The sequence below is a fragment of the Babylonia areolata genome, chromosome 34 (genome assembly GCF_041734735.1).
Source record: "Babylonia areolata isolate BAREFJ2019XMU chromosome 34, ASM4173473v1, whole genome shotgun sequence".
NCBI lineage: Eukaryota > Metazoa > Mollusca > Gastropoda > Neogastropoda > Buccinidae > Babylonia > Babylonia areolata.
Genome location: NC_134909.1, coordinates 6,955,983 through 6,969,223, shown reverse-complemented (window position 1 = coordinate 6,969,223; position 13,241 = coordinate 6,955,983).

Genomic DNA, 13,241 nt, shown 5'->3' with positions numbered 1-13,241 from the left:
GGAGGCAGGCGATGTTAATCTGCCAAGTGCTGATGTAAATGTGCTGGCAGAGCCTGCTCTGATGATGGCCTCCTCCAGATGGTTCCAGTCCATCACTGTCTGCACGAAGAGGGAATGTGCGTAGTGTTCTGTGTTACTGATAGGTAGCTGGAAGCCACAAGTGTTTTTGACCACGCAGCGTTCGACGATGTCTGGATCTCACTAGTGCGGTGTACGCCAGGTGCCTACACTCCTTTGGGCAATTCTGGAGATTCCGGCATAAGAAGCCCACTGTTGATCCGGCTTTTCGAGAGATGTTGGCAATATGTTGTCCCCATTTTAGGTCATCTGAGATAAGCACTCCTAGGTACGGATTTTGCTGAACCTTTTCTGGAAGACCCCACTGAGGCTGTACATATAGGCTGACTTGCTCGGGAGGACGGGATGTAACATTTCTGTGCATTGAAGCGCATCCCCCATCTTTTGGCCCAGTCCTCAAGGTGTCTCAGGTCTTCCTGCAGGGTGATGTGATCCTGAAGGGTGTTGATGTTGCGGTACAGTAGGCAGTCGTCCGCGAAGAGTCGTACTTTTGACTTCACTGCATTCATAGGTCATTGATGTGGCATAGGAAGAGTAATGGACCCAGCACTGTTCCCTGGGGGACACCGGCGTCGACAGCTACCTTGCCTGATGCCTCTCCCTCCAGAACTACTCACATCCTTCTTTTCGTCAGGAAGTTGGTAAGCCATTCATGAATAGGTCCTCATACTCCATAGTGATCGAGTTGTGGAGTAACTTGTTATGAGGTACCGTGTCAAAGGCTTTACTGAAGTCCAGTATCACCAAATCGGTTTGCTTCCAGGCGTCGTAGGACTCGAAGAGATCGTGCATTCTGGTAATCAGCTGTGTCTCACAGGAGTAGCCGGATCTGAAGCCATGGTTCCTGTCTGTCAGTATGTTGTGCATCCTCATATGGTTTCGAAGGTGATGACAGATGATGTGTTAAAGGAGTTTACAGGCCACTGAAGTTAGAGAAACAGCAGAAACACACCTGCTGTTAACACAGTCATTTCCCAGTCACTTCATTTACGACATGATGGATTGGTAGGAGCTTCACCTAAGCAATGTTTCTGTTCACCGTAGTTTATGAACGTTGATAGTCTGACGATAGTCTGACGAGCTCACGCTTCCAATATAGCGGAGATTTATTTACATCGAGTCGGTCGAACTTCTTCTCGGTATTGCACTGGTTTTGTGGTGGAAAAGCAGAGTTGCCTTCGATTTCAGCGGCCAGATGTTTAGCGCTCTAATTTTCTACAATTAGGTGGCTTAATTTTATGGCTAAATCACTAATTTCTTAATTTCTGTCACAGAGTAAATTTCCAGCGGTTCTGACTTCCGCGCATGCGCCTTCCATATCAAGTATTGAATGACGAAATTAAGATTCAGTGTCTCTGATGTTTCCATCCATCAGTATCACTATAGGCAGTAATATTTGTATTTTTTTATGCTCACTAGGCAAAGAATCAAAGACGAGGTCCATTTTGTGCTCAGTTGTCCAGCATTGAGAAATATAAGAGAACAATTAATTCCACTCAAATTTTATAGACAGCCTTGTTTATTTAAACTCATTTTCTTATTGTCGTCTGCGAACGAAACTATTGTACAGCATTTTGCTTTATATTTACATAGACCTTTTAAACAGTGCAGTGTTTATGTAACGTAATTTTCTTAGTATTAATATGTGACTTTACGTCAATTCCATGTGTACCCCCTTCTAAGGGGCTATGGCCTATATGAATAATACGTCTATGTCATTAGGTGAGAAGGGGAGGGGTGGGGGTTGTGGACGAGGTAAAAGAATAAACAACTGCGAGTTGAGTGCATCAGGAATATTTATTTAGTTACTTATTTATTTATCTATTTTTATCAGTTCATCTGCTTATTTGTTTATTCATTCATCTATTAGTTCCTATCATCTGCATAAAGGGGCATTACTGCAACGCCACTTATCCTGAGTCTCCCCTCCCCCCCCCCTCCTCCAGCCCCCTCCTCACTTTTCCTCTTATACACAGCCACACCCGGGTTCGTCTGTCGCAGTCTCAGCGTCGGCATAAGTTAAGATAAGATAAGAATAACTTTATTATCTCCAATTAGAGAAATTTGGTCAGATGCATTATCACAGAGACAAGTGAACAACATGGAGACCAACACTGTAAAAACAACAACAGTTATTAGGATTATATGTTTCGTACTTTCATTCCACACATTGCAGGAAATATTAACAAATAAATAAATTAAATAAAATGAAATAAACATTATTTTGAATATAATTGTGAGCATGACATACTATATTGCACACTGATTATAATTAAGATAAGAATAACTCAATCATCTTACAAGGTAAATTGTATTAAGTGCAGCAAAACACAACCAGACAATCAGTACGGACACACAGATACGACATTAAACATTACTTGATAAGAATAAGAATAACTTTATTATCTCCAACTGGAGAAATTTGGTCAGGTGCATTATCACGACATAGACAAGTAAACAACATGAGGACCATAACTCTAAAAGTCAACAACAGCTTTTACGAATATTACGAAGACACAAATGTAAAAAAATATCACATACACCATTTCATACATACATCCACATACTGCAGGTAATAACTGGTATTCTTAATGTAAAAACAGAAAGAATTAAGAAACATTATTTTGAATATAATTGTAGCATAGCCTACTATATTGCACATTGATTATAATAGACAGATAAGATAAGAATAAAGATAAATTGCAGAAAACCACAACCAGATAATCAGCACACACCCGCACCCACCCACCCCCCTACCCACCCCACACACGCAGTTTACTTGATTAAACAAGAATAATAAACATATGTTCTCAAATAAAAGCATTTCACATATTCGCTTTTAAAACATTGCAATTAATTATTACATCATAATTATTAACAGAAATATATTTAGAATATAGACGTTAGATTTAGACATATTCCATTGTACAATCATCCTGCATATTGCACATTACTCATCCTACATATTGCACATTCATAAAAACCAATTGTCACGCTTTTAAGCTCAGTAAACACACACACACACACACACACACACACACACACACACACACACAGTTCTCAAGAATTTAAAAGGTGGATTGAACGTGGAATAAAAGTCTTCAGAGCTCTGGATTTCAACTTAAAAGTTCTGTAGCGTCGTCCTGATGGCAATAGCTCATAATACTTTGCTAAAATATGGGTGTCGTCAGTTGCTATCTGCCTGCTTTTTTTAACCACTCGACTTCCATACAGCTCTTGCATACTAGCTTGTTTCACTCCCACAGTTTTACTGCATACACTCATGACATCGTTCAAAACACGCTTACTCCTCACTCCCAAACTTCCATACCAGCACATAAATGAAGCTGTGAGCACGGACTCGATACAACATCGATAATAACTTTGAAGAATAGTTGAATTTATACCAACATTTCTAAGCTTCTGTAAACAAAAAATTCTAGATTGACATTTCTTATGAATGGAGTCAACATTTCTGTCAAAAGTGAGCTTATTGTCTAAGATGGTCCCTAAATATCTATATTCATTGACCCTCTCCATTGTTTGACCATCAATAACAAGGTTAGCTACAGGCAAAGGGTCTCTCCAAAAATCTATTAACATTTCTTTTGTTTTCAATACGTTGAGATCCAGATAGTTTTCCTCACACCAAGAACAGAACTTTTTAATTTCACTGAAATAAATAGCATCAGAGTTGGACAGATCTTCAATAGCTGAATCATCAGAATATTTTATGACGTTTCCTCCGTGCCTCTGCAGTCATTTGTGTACAGTGTAAAAAGAACAGGGGACAGCACTGTACCTTGGGGTGCACCAGTAGAAGTAGAGTTTAGAGAAGAGTGGGCAGAATGAAAGCAGATGGACTGAGTTCTATTGAGAAGAAAACTTACTATCCAAAGAGTAAGCTTCGGATCAACATCCAAGCCTAGCAGTTTGAGGGCAAGGAGATGATGTTGTATTGTGTTAAAAGCAGAAGAGAAGTCAACAAAAAGGATACGAACAAAAGATCCCGTGTTATTCAAATGAAGGAAAGCATTATGAAGGAGAGTTAGGATAGCATCGTCAGTACTTTTGTGTGCTTTATAAGCAAACTGAAGAGAGTCAAGCTGCTGTTCAGTGAAAGAAAGAAGATGGCGGAGAACAATTTTTTCAAAGCATTTCAACACTTTTGAAGTCAGGGCAACAGGACGGTAATCATTTAGTGCGGCTGGGTTCTTTTTCTTGGGGATAGGACAGATAGCGGATTTTTTCCAGATGCTGGGGACAGAGCAGTCCTTCAGAGACCAGTTGAAAATTTTACAGAACACGTCACACAACTGGGAAGCACATGTTTTCAGTAATCTTCCGCAGATATTGTCGGGGTCAATTGCCTTCGTGACATTCAGTTTTAAAAATAAAGATTCAACAACTTTTGCATCAATCTCAAAGTCCTCACCTGCGTTCCTATCTTTGATCTTTTCCTGCAACTGTGAGATAACACTATCCAGTTCCCTTCCCAGACCATTCCTTTCAAAGCGACAGTAGAAATCATTCAGTTTGTTTGAAAAATCAAGCTGTTCATCCCTTTTCATTTCACAAGCTACTGTTTTCCTTTTCGTTTCTCCAGTGATAATTTTTAACCCATCCCATGCATCTGCCATTTTCCCTGTCTGAAACTGTTGCTCTACTTTTGATTTGAATTCCCTCTGTCCCCTTCGTAATTCCCCTCTAAGCTTCTTTTGTATCAGTTTTCTATCCTTCTTATTCCCTGACTGAAATGCTACCTTTTTCTCGTTTAAAATGGTTTTGAGAGACTTTGAGATCTATGGTTTGTTGTTGGGGAAAAGTTTAATTATTTTTGTTGGAATTATTATGTCTTCACAGAAACTGAAAAAAGATGTAACAACATCAGCTGCTTCATGAACATTCTCACATGGGTCAGTCAACACACTCCAGTCAGTACAATCAAAACAACCTCTAAGTTCATCCACACTCTCTGACATCCAAACTTTCACACTCTTTTTCACAATCGGCTCTGTCTTCACACTCTTTATCACAATCGGCTCTGTCTGTATCTTTGGTCTGTATGCTGGGATTAAATGAACAAGATCATGATCAGAACACTCACTGGTGCTTGGGAACAGATTTGTAGGCATTAGGAATGTTACCATAACATAGATCGATTGTCTTGTCCAGTCGGGTCTGGCAGGTAACATTGTTTTAAAGAAGGTAAGGCTTTCTTTCAATCACAGTGATTAAAATCTCCAACAATAAAATACGGGGCGTCGGCAGAGATGAGTTGAAGGTCGCGAACAACACCTTCGATCGTCCTTCCTGCACGTGCAGCAGATGCCTGGTCAAAAACTGGGGCGTACACAACAGTGAGCAAAATGTGGCCGAACTCACGTGTGAGATATCGGGGCCTCAGCGACACTGATATGAGTTCAAGTTCTTGTGTACACAGTTGCTTTTTCATACACACATTCGCACTGTCACACCACTTCTCGTTGACATACAGGCACACGCCACCACCCATTTTCTTCCCCACTTTCTTGCAGTCTCTGTCCATTCTGTACGGAGTGTTAGAACCATCAATCGCAACACATTCATTCGACACTTTCTCACTAAATCTGGTTTCGGTAAAACAAAGCACACACGAGTTCCTAAAATCATTTAAAAATCAACAATTTGCTCGTACTTCATCTAAATTACCGTTTGGGTCAAGAGATCTGACATTGGATAAAATCATAGATGGCAGTGTTATTTTATCTCAGTCTTCTCTTCACGCCTCCTCTCTTTCCTCTCTTTCGTGCTTTCTTTCTCTCACCTTCTCTTTCATTCTCTTCATCATCACAAATGAGATCACGAGGAAACAGTTGCTCAGTAAAAGCGCACTAACCGTAAACTGAGAAGGAAATCCCTGGTCATAATGTAATGCGCCTGTACCTCCTCGCTGTCCGCCACTTGAACCACCCAGTGACACAAAAACACCACAAACACTAGTCCGGAATACAGCCAGCACCACCACAAACAGCCTCATGATTGTCACACTCTTCATGTTTAACACCTTGCACACCACATTGAAACAATATTAAAAGCACAAGGACAGGGCGAGGACAGCAAAAACAAGGATGAAGCACAGAGCACAAACACCTGCGTGTCGCCCCCGCGCGAAGCGCCACAAGCGACAACTGATGCTTGTTCTGATGCGTGTGTGTGTGTGGTGTGTTAACATTTAAAAAAAACGCTGCTTAATTTTGTTTGGCACTGGCTGTTAATCGTGAAGTAAGAGATAATTTTTCTTCAGTTTGCAACAATCGGAATAATCATGACCTATGTATACACTTGAAACAAAATCACACACACACACACACACACACACACACACACACACGTGCGCGCGCGCACACACACACACATGCTCATCACGGCTCGTCTCAGTGATGCTAGGTGGCCATGATGCCACATATCACAGGAGACCCTGCCCTGCCTTGCTGCTGCATCACTTGTTGTGTGCGGTGGTGCCCCCTGTTCTGATTCAACCTCTGGACAGCCGGGGAAAAGAACAGATGTTTCAAGTCATAAATCAACATCAGGAACACCCCCCCCCCCCGCCCCCCCTCCAAACAACAACAACAACAACAAACAACAACAGCAAAAAACAAACAAAAAACAAAACAAAAAACAAGCAACAACAAAAAACAACAACAACAAAAACCAACCAACCAACCAAACAACAACAACAAGCAAAAACCAGAGAAAACACTCTGGAAATACAGCACCTTAAAATCAAATAAGTGAATTTTCAGCCGTCCAGAGTTATTTCCCTTCTTCTTCTGGTGATGTTATCTTTTTTTCTTTTTTTTTTTCTTTTTTTTTTTTTTGCTTAGAGATATATATATATATATATATAGAGAGAGAGAGAGACAGAGAGAGAATGTGTTTATTTACGGGCATGGCAGTCGAGGGGCTTTCACATACGTAGGGCACCGATTGTTTAGTCGTTGAGCCAGACAAAGTGAACATACCACTGGTTTGGCTACAGACTTCAGGAGACAATAATTACGTATGTGGATACAAGTTGAATGCATTAAAACCTCATGTTTTAAGCATTGTTATACTTCTTTGCTATACTGATATATCTTTCACGTTAGAGGGTCGCTTTCGTTTGTTACTGTTGATTTACCTGTGATGGCAATGCTTTGCGTATGATCAATAGCTTGTTTCTTGCAAGCTGTACCAATAAGAAATAATTACTCTGTGTGTGTGTGTGTGTGTGTGTGTGCGCGCGCGCGCGCGCGTGTGCGCGTACGTGTGTGCGTGCATGCGTTGGTTCTTTAGTTTAACGTCTTTTCACTATAAACGATATTAGATGAGGGTAGGGAAAAAAAATCGAAAAAGTCACTGCATACGTATGTGAGTATGCAAATGTGTGTGTTTGTGTGTGTGTGTTTGTGTGTGTGTGTGCGCTCGCACGCGCCTGTGTGTGTGTGTACGTGCGTGTGAGTCTGCTTTCGTGCGTCTGTTTGTGCATGTGTGTGTTTGTGTGTGCCTATTTGTGGAGGACAGCTCGTTTGTGCATATGTATGTTAAAGTGTATATATGCATTGGAATATACTGGATATACATGTGACTGATGCTTGAGCCTTTTGAGTCTTTGCAACACACAGCTTTTCTAATACTTTTTTCTTTACAGTATTGTAAAACTGTAGAACAGTCACACCCATAGCTAGTTCAAAACCACTGGTTGAGAACGTGTGTCATTCAGTCATTTACATTTGTTTTGTGACCACACCTTTTTTTCCAGTGAATAACTTATTCAGAGACTAAATTACTGAAAAGGGACAACTGAGTGACTGAGAAAGAAAGAGAGGGAGAGAGAGAGACAGACCGACAGAGACAGAGACATAGCGACACAGACAGAGAGAGAGAAGAGTATGTGTGTTTGGAATGTGACGCTATACACAACAGCAGCAAAATCCAACAATGAGTTCCTGTATAATTTATACCTGTTGCAGTTGTCTGGGACAGGGACTGGTTTGTCGTTTTTTATCTGACGTCATCGGGTTACGTCATGTGCACGTTGCGACTTCTGGTTGTCAGATTTTGACCTCTGTGTTACCAGAACATGGAAGTCAGAATATAGGTCATGACTGGAACGTGACGTCTGATTGCGTTTACGTCAAGACAAAATTACGCCCGTGTCATTGTAACGTGGCGAGATTCTTTTGTCGACGTTCTGAAGAAAAAAGAGTCTACTTGTCCAAGGTACAGAAAGTCAACTATATACATCAGTAAGTCAGTAAGAACTGAACAAGGGGAAAAAATCGTGGATGTATGCAACCAGTTCCAAGAGGTGGAATTCATTGAGGAGAAATATGTTGGGGCTAAGCCTAAACGATTGTGTTAAACATTAGAAGAAGAAAAAGAAGTAGAAAAAACAACAGCAAAGAAAGAAAGAAAGAAAGAAAACAAAATAAACGACAACAAAACACACACACACACACACACACAAAGCTTCAAACCCCCCCCCCCCCCCCCCACAACCCCCCCAAAACCCAACAACACACACACAATAAAAAAAACCCAATGTTTTACTCTCTGTGTATCTCTCTATCTCTCAGTTTCTTCATTTAGTCTCCATTTTGTTTTCCTCTTCCAAGGGCTAAATGGAAACAAAAAAGGCAATGTTTACTTATTCAATCATCCCATGAAAGCAAATATCCTTTCTTCCTCCTCTCTTCCAGGTTACATCCAGACACCCAGACACATCAACAAACGACACGACAGCTGTGCAATCCTGACTCCACCACCTGGACAGGTGATATTTGTTAGTGACAATAAATCCTCCAGCTCCCTCATTTCGTTAGCTCGATTCCAAAGCCCCTGTGGACCTATAAAGAATCCCATTAGAAGCCTTCGTTTGCCATTCATTTTCCCAGACCTGCAAACATTCGTTATAACAAGGATATTGAATCTGAAAAACCTGGTTGTGTCCGACGCTGAAGACGGACAAAACTGGAACGGAACAAGGCCCTTGACTTTGCTTTATGTTACTCAGAATAGCGGACCACAAAGTATGGGTCTAGTGTTCTCCTTCCAGCAGAGAAGACCCGTGTCGATGAGTTATCAGTGGAACTGCTCCAAGTCCGAATGGCCCGAGTTGTACCGACACTTTCCCTGTGATGGCCAGCAACAGTGTTTGGGTGGCGAGGATGAAACCCAGTGCTACTACGATTCAGATGACAGCAGGACAGGCAATGTAACTCTCTCTCTCTGTGTCTGTCTGTCTGTCTATATGTGTGATTGCCTGTCATTCTGTCTGCTTTTCTCTTTATATGTGCAATTGTCTGACCGTTTGTCTGCCAGTCTGTCTGCCTGTCTCTCTGTATGTGTGACTGACTGTAACCATGTCTGCTTGTCTCTCTGTATTTGTGATTATCTGTCTGTGTAGCTGACAATCTGCTTGTCTCTCTACATGTGGGATTTTCTATGGTCATTATGTGTGCTTGTCTGTCTTAAAAATGGGATTGTCTGTCTGTCTCTGCCTGTCTCTCTCTTTGTGCGATTGTCTGTCTCTCTGCCTATATACTTCTATCTATATGTGTGATTGTCTCTCTGTCTCTTTATTCGCTTGTCTGTCTTTATGTGCGATTGTCTGTTTCACTGTATGTGTGATTATCAGTCTGTCTGTCTGCTTGTCTCTCTATATGTGTGACTTTCTGACTGTCTATCCAGGCAAGGTGATTCTGCTTCTATGTCCGTGTGTCTGTCTGTATGTGTATCTATGTTTCTGTCTCTGTCTTTACCTTTATGTGGGTACGTCTCTGTTTCCGTCTGTATATATATATATATATATATATATATATATATATATATATATATATATATATATATATACACATACATACATATACATATATACAGGGCAGCATGTCCTCCAGGTAATGAAAGTTGTCTCAGGAATTCATATCCCTGCATGTGTTAGCTAATAGTGTTTTGTAGATTGTAAGATGTATAGAATTTGGCATCTTACATTGCACAGTAGATTGAAGTATGTCTTTGTGAAGTAATTGCAGTGCGGGCAGAGAAAAGGTGGATTAAAAAATGTTACTAATTCTTTATATAGCTTGCATGGAAGATCCTAAAGTTTTACATCTGGCCTCAGAACTGGGTCATTTTCTTAATTCAATCACACTGTTCAGCGTACATGAGCACGACCTTAGCGTCGAAGCTGCTCTGTTTACATTTCAGCGGAAGGATCTCGCGAATTTTACCGAGACCGTAATACTTTCTTATGCTCCCCATGCTTTCTCACACAATGTAGGGGCGCCCCCTCCTCCCTATGCTTTCTCGCAATTGAGAGAAAACGTCGGAGGGGAACGACCACACTTTCTCACAATGCCACGCTTTCTCGTGAAGTTAGAGAAAACGTATGGGCGTCGGGAAACGAATGATGAGCACCCAATGGCAGCCGTCGGTCAGCTCCACCAAGGTTGGCAGCATCCTGTTGTGCAAATGACCCCGTGTCCTTAGAGCTTAGTCTCCGAACGAGGGCACGTGCTAAATGAGTGTCCATATCATTCATATCATTCATTCGTATATCTGTTTGTTGCAGATTACAGTGGATGGCAGCTGCTTCATTATTATAAGAGAGTCTTTCTTCAGTAAACAATATCGTAGTGAAGCAGAACAGAAGTGTGAGAGACAAGGCGCCACGCTGGCCAGTTTTGATTCCTTCAGGCAGTGGGACAGCCTCGTGTCAACACTTCAAGGCATGGGTCACAGTCGAGCTCACCTGTGGATTGACATGCACAGTGTCAGGAGCACCATGAAGATGTCAGAAGATACCTACATGAAAAACATGTGAGTTTTTTGCTGAAGCATGTGTGCACTCTGTAATTTTTTCCCCTCCTATCATTCAATGGGGGTGGGGGTGGGGTGGGGGGAATAAACTACAAAGATAAATTGGTATGTTACCTTAAGGCAGTGGACAAGCATCATAGACTGACTACCAAAGTTGACATGCATGACCTAGAAAGACACACACACACACACACACACACACACACACACAAACACGCGCGCGCACGCGCACGCGTGCGCGCGCACACACACACAAACACAGAGTTTTGTTTCATGGGCTCATTTTGTGTGTAAATACATACATGTTCCAAAATTGAATGGTCCAAAACAATGACGATGTGCTCTCTCTGGGTAGAGAAGTATGTTGTGACAAACGTGAAATACAATACAATAAATTGAGGAGGAGAAGGAGGAGGAGAATAACAATAATGTTTTGTCCTGTTTCGTTTGTATTTCGTTTTTGCTTTGTTACTATGCTGCTGTTGGTGCTATTACTGTTCATCCCAACACCGATTGTCATTACATCAAGTTTTGGGTTGATGTCATTATAGCGTTTTTTCTTGTGAAGGGATTATTGTACGATTTGGCTATGTACTGTAGTTTGGTCTGAACTGGCATTGTTGAGAAAGGCTAGCAATGCACATGCTTTAGGCGCCAAAGTGAATCTGAGTACATGAATTACTGTATTGTGAAGAACAACAAAATATTGTCGTTCGCCTCTGGATGCACGGTAGTTCAGGTCACACAAGTGACCTGGGGTGGGTTGCAGGAGCGAGCTCAGCAGCGCTAAGTTTGCTTATCGTTAAGAATGTTCCGAACTCTACGATAAATTCCACACACTTAGGAACTTCTTAATTCTGAGCAAACAGCAATAAAAAGATTGCCTCATGCTGACCTGGTGGATAGATAGACCTTGGTGTCTGAAGTGTCGGGGACACTTGATGTTCTTAGAGAATGCAAATCCCGGATCTTGGGACTGTCAAGCTAAAGGAGATCCGATGTTGAAGTGATCGTAAATTTAGCAAATTTGATAATGATAAATTCGTTAAATTTGATAATGATAAATAGTTTCTTCTTAATTTTCACAATTTTGGGATTTTCTTTATATTTACTTTTGAGATAAGTAATATGAGAATTCGACTTGGTGAAAGTACGTGTAAGCTGGTGAAAAAAAAAGTTGGTTTACTAAAACTGAGGTTACAGGATCCTCAGTGCCTGTTTTGGGACCAAAATCAGTAGGCGTGTACAGTGGTGAGAACCTTCAACCTATCAGAAGGCCACAAAGAAATAAATCTACCGGTGAACTGAAGGAAGGCCACGAACATATTTATGAAGTCTAACCAGAAAGTGTAAAGAATACGGAAAGTTTATAATAGCTTTTGATAATAGTTTTTCCCTAGAATGATGTAATGATTTAACATCCCAGGAGGGAAAATGTGAACATATTCATTTTTTCTTTGAATTTTGTTATACCAGGGAATGTATTTCATTAGTCCTGTTGTTTGTTCCTGGGTTGGAATGAAGTCAGACTGCAAACATTGTGTGCGAGTCTATCTGTCGTGTGAGCTTGAGTGGAGAAAATGCAACGGCATGACAGTGATGGTCTATGTTTTGCAATATTCTTGCTCTTCACAGGTACATCAACACCTGGCAGTGGGGCAGCGATGGCTCAGTGGTCTACAATTTCCATGATTCATTCTCTCAATGGTGCAACCAAGCTTCCTTATTCACCACTGCAAATAATCCACAGAAAGGGTCCAGCATTTCCACAACTCCATGTTCTGGGGTACTCAGATTTTTTGGGTTTAAAATCAGTTTCCAAAACAGACAAATGAACAAACATTTTATGGTGACAGTCATGTTTGGGTGCTTTTTATGAAATCCAGGCATGCACGCAAAGAGATAAAATAGAAATAAGAAAAAAAGAAGAAGATATTCTCCTTGGCACAAACGTGTGCAGAATTGATTTCATAAGCTGAAAAGAGAAAACAAAATGGGTTAACATTTTCAGTGGTATAAAGATGATAATGCATCATTCCAGGCATTGCAAACATGGCATTATTGATATAAATACAAGGTAGGCAATGTTCCATGAAATGATGCCATTTAATGTTGTTGTTTTTTCAGTCTGTACAGCTATCTATGAGGGTAACGTTTTCAAGCAAAGTTTTATAAAACTTCCAAAGATTGTAAGTATTTTTCAAATAATCAAAATCAAATCATATGTCATATAAGAAATGATCAATAACCAGTCAATGTTTGTTAACTCAGAATCTGTATATTGAGTGTTTGGCAAGTAAACATATTTTGAATCCTGC